Raw genomic sequence first — 7,906 nt, forward strand, 5'->3', positions numbered from 1 at the left:
AGAAAAAATTTCTTCAAGGAGCTGACATTTAAACTGAGACCTGATAAATAAGAAGGAACAGTCATGCAGAGTTGGGACAAGAGCTCTCAATCAACTGGAACAATGTGTGCAATGGTGGTAAAGAGAGACCAAGGCCCATAAACAAGGAGTGACTCATAGGAGACAAGATTGGAAGGGCTCCAGAGCAAGCACAGTCTTCTGAAACTCTCCAGATCACCAAGTTCCATACTGACACAAACTCTTACAAGGCAATATAATTTATATGAAAGTCCGTATGAAATATTTCATAGTGAAACCTGTGGATGAAGCAGCAAATGGAAAGTTGTCAATCCTAGATTCCACAGCTGCAAAATGCCCAACCGGGGAGAAAAGAAGCATCATTGAGTGGTTTTATTATTATTTTTTCTTTTGTGGTGCTGGGGATTGAACTCAGGGCTTTGCACATGCTGGGCAAGCATTCTACCACTGATGTACATCCCCGATACCCAGCCCTGCATCATCAAGTTATAAAAGAGACAAGTCTGTTGGTGAGGATGTGGGGGAAAAGGCACACTCATACATTGCTGATGGGACTGCAAATTGGTCCAACTTCAGTGGAAAGGAGTACGAAGACTCTTCAGAAAACTTAGAATGGATCCACCATTTGACCCAGTTATCCCATTCCTCAGTTTAAACCCAAAGGACTTAAAAACAGCATACTACAGTGACACATCCACATCAATGTTTTTGCAGCTCAACTCACAATAGTTAAACTATGGAACCAATCTGTATGCCCTTCAACAGAAGAATGGATAAAGAAAATGTGGTATATGTACATAATGGACTATTACTCAGCCATAAAAAAAGAAATTATGGCATTTGCTGGTAAATGGATGGAACTGGAGAATATCATGATAAATGAAATAAACCAATCCCAAAAAACCAAAGGCCAAATGTTTTCTCTGATATGCGAATGCTAATTTTATAAAAAGATGAAAGTTAGGGAAGAATAGAAATACTTTGGACTAGAAAAAGAAGAATGATAGGAAGGGAGAGGGAATGGGAATAGGAAAGACAGTAGAATGAATCAGACATTAGGATCCTATGTGCATATATGATTACACAACCAATGTCATTCTACATCATGTACAACCAGAAGAATGAGAAGTTATACTCCATATATGTAAAATATGTAAAATATGTCAAAACACATGCTACTATCATGTATAACTAATTAGAACAAATTAAAAAATAAATAAAAGAGACAAGTCTTTCTTAAGTTGTTGTTATGCTGGAGAATGAACCCAGGAATGCTCTACCACTGAGCTACATCTGCAGCCCTCTGTTTTCTGTATTTTTTATTGGTACATTATGGGATTTGTTGTTACTTATTCATAACATGCACACAGTATAATAATTTAGCCAATATGATTTCCCAGTATTTTCCCTTTTCTCTCCCCTTCTCCCTCCACCCAGTCAATTTCCTCTATCATCTTCCTTCAATTTTCTAAGGTCACTCCCACCTTTTTCTTTTTTCTTCTCTAGCTTCCTTGTGAAAGAAAACGTATGTCCATTGGCTCTCTGAGTTTGGCTTATTTTGCTTAAAATAATGTTCTCACGTTCCATCCATTTTCCTGCAAATGACATGATTTCATTCTTTTTCATGGCTGAAAAAAACTCCATCGTGTATATATACCACATTTTCTTTGTCCATTCATCCATTGACAGACACCTAGGCTGGTCTCATAATTTGGCTATTGTGAATTGTGCTGCTGTAAACATGGATTTGCACGGATCGCTGTAGTAAGCTGAACTTAATTCTTTAGGATAAATACTGAGAAGTGGTATAGCTGGATCCTATGGTGGTTCCATTCCTAGTAAGATGTAAATGTTTTAAGCAACACTCATACTACAGCTGAAGAGTCCATTAAATCACCCCAACATTGTCCTAAATACATGCCTAGAGACACTTACATATGAAGAATTCACATTTCTAGAAGGTTCTGAATGTGTGGAATTCTATAGAGTGCCCGTCAGAAACAGAAATCACTAAAGTATCTGGTATGATTGGAATGCGTCCCCCAGCTTCCTGTGCTGGGTTCCTCAACCTGGCAGTGTTGGGAGGTGGGCCCAGTGGGAGGTGTTTGGATTTTCTTTCCCTCTGAGAGTTCTCACTCCAGAGGGATGGGATTAGTTACCACAAAGAGTAGTTATAAAGTGAGGCTGCCTTTGTGTGTGTGTGTGTGTGTGTGTGTGTTTAAAGAGAGAGAGAGAGAGAATTTTTATTTATTTTTTAGTTTTCTGCGGATACAACATCTTTGTTTGTATGTGGTGCTGAGGATCAAACCCTGGCCGCATGCATGCCAAGCGAGCTCACTACTGCTTGAGCCACATCCCCAGCCCTGCCTTTGTGTTTCGTCTCCTCCACACATGCCCACTCACCCTTCTGCTTTCTGCCATGAGTTGAGGCAGCATGAGGCCCTCACCAAACATAGTTGCCTGATTCTTGGACCTTTCAGTCTCCAGAACCCTCAGCTAAAGTGAGCTTCTTTCCTTTATGTATTACCCAGTCTCGGTTATTCTATTATAGCAACAGAAAATGGACGAAGGCAGCAGTATAAACATAACCTTGTAGTGTCTGAACTTTGTGAATGGTTGTAGTTGAAAGACCTGAGATCTGAAGCAGCCAATCCAGGTTCAACCAGCAGAGGATGAAAAAAGAGATCAGAAGCTCTTCGTTGTCGTCCCTTTATCCCAGCAGCTGCCGCCATGAAGGTCGAGCTGTGCAGTTTTAGCGGGTACAAGATATACCCCGGACACGGGAGGCCCTACGCCAGGACCGACGGAAAGGTTTTCCAATTTCTTAATGCAAAATGCGAGTCAGCTTTCCTATCCAAGAGGACTCCTCGGCAGATAAACTGGACTGTCCTCTACAGAAGAAAGCACAAAAAGGGCCAGTCGGAAGAAATTCAAAAGAAGAGAACCCGGCGTGCAGTCAAATTTCAGAGGGCCATCACTGGTGCATCCCTTGCTGACATCATGGTCAAGAGGAATCAGAAACCAGAAGTTAGAAAGGCTCAACGAGAGCAAGCTATTAGGGCTGCCAAGGAAGCAGAAAAGGCTAAGCAGGCATCTAAAAAGACGGCAATGGCTGCTGCTAAGGCTCCGACAAAGGCAGCACCTAAGCAAAAGATTGTGAAACCTGTGAAGGTTTCTGCTCCCCGAGTTGGTGGAAAACGCTAAATTGGCAGATGAGATTTTAAAATAAAGATGTCTATAACTTAGATGGTGTTGAATTTTTGCTCCTAAACAGGCATGTTGGGGTCATATGGTAATAGGTGTACAGTAAAGTTGAGAATTTAAGACAATTTCAAGTTCATTTCTTGGGGCTGGGGGTATTGATCAAAATTGTAGACTATTTGGTTAGCATACATGTGCTCTGGGTTTGATTTCCTGTGCCAAAATAATGAAAGTTCATTTCTCACGAATAATACCTTCTGATGTAACCCTTTTAATTGGAGAAATGTTAGAATAAGGCAATAAAAGATGTATGGTTGAATGCTAAAATAAAAAAAAAAAAGAGAGAGATCAGAAAATGATGCAGAATTGCAACTGAGAATATAAGGATATCTGGATCAGATCCAGAAGGGAGACAGTAACCAATCTGTACACATTTTCATCAATATCCTCAACTAACAGATTAATATTGCCCTCATGATCCACCTTCTATGTGTTTATGCTTCTCCAAGTCTACTATAAATGATTAATCAAAACAGAATTAGAGGTAGAAAATAGTAGGGGGATAGAGAGAGAAAGCCTAATTTAGATTCAGGTGCCTCCCTTGTAATTGATTGATTGCAAAAAAAAAAAAAAAAAAAAGACTAATATTTTGCAGCATGGCATAAGAGTAGGTATCTATTTCTCTACCCCTGAATCTAGGTCTGGCCACAGGACTTGCTTTGATCAATGAGCCATTGGCAAACGTGATGCCAGAGGAGTCTCAAAAAGTGCTTATGCCCTGGAATTCTTCAGTCTTCCTGCTTTTGGAGTCCGGCCACATGCAGGCAGCCTGAGCCGGGCTGCAGACACATGACCCAGTTGTCCTGTTGCTGTGGCCCAAAAGCCAGACATGTGAGTAAGTGTGCCTAGCCCCACAGCTCAAGTTCATTGTTGCTTTACCCCAAGGAATCCTCCTTACTCACAGAGTGTATACCGAGCTCCAGACATTTCTGAACATGTTAAAGTTTGGAAAGGGCAAAACTGAAAACTGACTCCATTGCTCTTCTCTCCCTTGTGACCTGGAAAAGGAATCCATCTTCTCTGAGTCTCAGTTTCCTCAGTTAGAAATTACACCTAACCATTGGGCTCCTGGAAAAAAATTAAATGACTTCTAAGAGTGCTCTCTCAACTTAAAGTGATATATACCGAGCAATGAATAAGGGTGGATATTTTAATCAAGCTCACCAGAAACAGCGTCCAAAGAACTCAACTTCAACAATCCTTGGACAGCCTAAGGGAAATATATTTGTTCTTTGGGAAAGCCATCGTCACTTTTTATGTCTTGACTACAGTGTTCCAGAATAGAATGTTCAATTAAAATGCCATAAAATTACATCATGTTTCTTAGTCTTTCTTTCGAAACTAGTGAGCGACTATGGTTGGAAGACGAAAGGCTTTTTGAAAGGAAGCGCTTTCTCAGCGTTTGAAATGCTTCCAGATTCTTTACCTTTTCATCTCAACATCAAAGTTGGGAAAGACTCTGACACACCAAAGGCAGGTGTTTACAAGTGGCTCATGGGGCACTTTGTTAGCCTATTAATTTGTCTCTCTCTATGGATTTGCATCTTCGAAACAAAGCATTAGTCTCTTATTTCTTTTAACTTTTTGCTGACCTGTCCTCTCTTTACTGGCAAGCTGCTGACACATTTTGACAGGTGACATGGCTCATAAAAACGAGGGAAGAAAACTGGGAGAAGGGGCTTCACAAGAAGTGTGGTCGGTTTGTATGAAACTCTGAACGGGGCAAAAGCCCACAAATGAATATTTACAAATTAGTTAAGAAAAAAAGGTTCTTATTCTCTGGATGACCTAGTTCTCAGCTCTCGTCACCTCGAAGCCAGGAGAAGTCAAAATGTAGGCAATGGGAAGGGATACAATTGGGACTCATTTAAAAAAAAAATCAAATTCTGTAAATCTGGAGGGTGAGTTAAGGCACCCCCACTCACCGAGAGGCTGCCTCATGGGACAGCTATCATATCAATCTCTTCCTCAAGCTCTGAGAGCCAGAAAATATTTTTCTAAAGCCACATTTCTTGCTTATTTTTTTGTGGTTGTTTGCTGCATTTAGATATTTGCAGTGCCTTTGTTGCAAATGTTCCATCTACGATGCTTTTAATGTGTTACCAACTAAATTGAAATTGAGCACATGGAAGATGGGTAGGCAGAGGAATGGGGCAAAGTATATCCCAAAGAAGAGTAATACAGAGAAATAGAAGTTATGGTGCATTGAATCTGTGCCCCCTCATTCATGTTCCCTGAACATGAGCTTATTTTAAAAATAATGCCTTTATGGATATAATTAGTTAAGGAACTCAAGACAAAATTATGCTAGATTTAGGGTGGGTACTAAATCCAATAATTAGTATCTTTACAAAAAAGAGACAGGTCACAGAAGGACACATAGAGAAGGTAGAAATGGGAAGGCAGAAGTAAAGATTGGAGTGATGTGTCTATAGGCTAAGAAATTCTGGCAGCTAGCAGGAGCTAGGAGAGGGCATGGGACAAATTCTCTTTGAGCCTAGCCCTTCGTTTCTTTTTCTTTCTTTTTTTTTTTTTTCTCTCTCTTCTTTTTGGTACAGGGGATTGAACTCAGTGTGCTTAACCTCTGAGCCACATCCCTCTATTCCTTTTCTTATTGATGGGATCTTTAGATATTTATACTTTATCTAGAGTTGCTTAAGGTCTTGCCAAATTGCTGAGGCTGGGTTTGAACTTGTGATCCTCTTGCTTCAGCCTTCTGAGCCACTGGGATTTCAGGCATGCGCTGCCACGCCCGGCTAAGTCCTTCATTTCTGTCTTCTAGCCTCTTGATCTGCGAGAGAAAAAATATCTGTTGTTTTAGGCCATTCGACTTATGGTAACTTGTAAGGGCAGTCCTAAAATATGGATACCATGGATCAACTGGTATCCTACGGCCAATGATCTGGAAGAGACCTGCAGCTCCTGCTAGCTGCTCTTGGTTGGCGGTCATTCTGACATTCTCTCCTGACTCCTTTAGCCCATGTTTGACCTCACTCTGTCAATAACACTTAATGCCATTCACTACCCTCTTCCCCTTCCTGAACTCTGAGATATGACACAGAGAGGGGATGGAGTGGAGGAAGAATGTGGGACATGGTGTTAATCAGGAGTAGCTCTGGATCAAGCATGGGTTAGATTCATGTTGGCACAGGGATAAAGGATCAAGGTCTAGCATTGTACAGTCTATCTAAGCAAACTTCATCTGGTAATATTGTTAAAAAGTCCAAAACATGCTTTACTGGGCAAGGTGGTGCACTTTTGTAATCCCAGATAGGTACTCAGGAGGCTGAGACAGAAGGACTGCAAGTTTGAGGCCAGCCTTAGCAACTAGCAAGACCCTCTCTCAAAAATACAGCTGAGTGGGGTAGAACACTTGCCTATTGTGTGCAAAGCTGTAGGTTCAATCCCCAGGAAAACAAGGGGGAAAAAAAGGCATGCTTTGCAGCAGAGATGTCGCCAAAACCCTCATTTGGTGTGGGTAGGTAGAATAATGTCACATATATCCCCAAGGATGGCCATGTCCCAATCCCCAGAACCTGTGAATCAGGTCTTTACAAGGCACAAGGGATTTTGTGATGCCCCTCAAGATAAAGACTTTGATATGGGAGATGATCCTGGACTATTATATGGTCCAATGTTATCCCAGTGTCCTTATGAAAAGGAGGTAGGTGAGTCGAAATAAGAGCGGGATTTGATAATATGCTGCTGGCTTAAAGATGGAGGAAGGGCCCAGGAGCCAAGGAACAGAGGCTGCCTCTGAAGCTGGAAAAGGCTAGAAAATGGAGCCTCACTTGGTATGTTGCTTGACAGTCCAACGAGGCCCATTCTGAACCTCTAAAAATGTCCAAAACTATAGGAAAAAACATTTATGTTCAGTCACTAAGTTTGTGGTTATTTGTTACAGCAGTCCTAACAAACCAATGCACCTGTCCTCTCCTCCTGGATCACCAGCATGCTCCCTGTGAGGGGGGCTGGAACCTGCTTCCCAGTCTTCACCTCCAGGAAGATCCTCAGGAGTAATCCCCAAAGATGCAGAAAACCCGCCAGTATCATAGAGGACCAGGAGAAGTGTCCCTGGTGGGTCCCCACTCTTGGGCAGCAATCTGCCTCCAAGCTGAACCATCTCTGGCTTTACAAAGAAAACATTTTTTTGCTGGGACACGTTTCCTAAAGCAGTATAGAAGCTGCAAAATTTTGAAACAGCAACTTTCATGTTCTCTGTGACAGTGTCTCTCAGTCTTATTCCTACCTGTGTGTTGTCAGGTGCATGTTTTCTCAGCAATGTGTTCCATTACAGTTGGGGATTCTCAAAATATCCACTCTACACACCATCATCCCCTGAGTGGCAGGAAGCCACTCAGAATCACTGCTTGTGAACCTTTCAGATTTTTGACCTCCTACCTATCTCCATATCTATCCATCTAACTAGCTATTGTCCATCTGTCTATCTGCCTATCTATCTAGCTCTTTTTTTGTTTTTTTTTTAGAAAAAGCTACTTCCTTAAAGAATGACTGACATACAAAAAGCTATATATAATGCATGCAACTTGGTTGATGGGGAGGGCCGTCCTGTTTCCAGGTGGCGCGTTGGGCTGCAGGCCCAAGAGCTGCCCTGGCCGCCACCAAC

The 7,906-nt window shown here is 41.7% G+C and overlaps 1 pseudogene; it reads left to right on the forward strand.

The window, feature by feature from the left end:
* The first annotated feature begins 2,732 nt into the window (after window positions 1-2,732).
* Window positions 2,733-3,263, forward strand: LOC143397159 (large ribosomal subunit protein eL24 pseudogene; annotated as a pseudogene).
* Window positions 3,264-7,906: the final 4,643 nt, after the last annotated feature.

This window comes from Callospermophilus lateralis, chromosome 4 (genome assembly GCF_048772815.1).
Source record: "Callospermophilus lateralis isolate mCalLat2 chromosome 4, mCalLat2.hap1, whole genome shotgun sequence".
NCBI classification, from domain to species: domain Eukaryota; kingdom Metazoa; phylum Chordata; class Mammalia; order Rodentia; family Sciuridae; genus Callospermophilus; species Callospermophilus lateralis.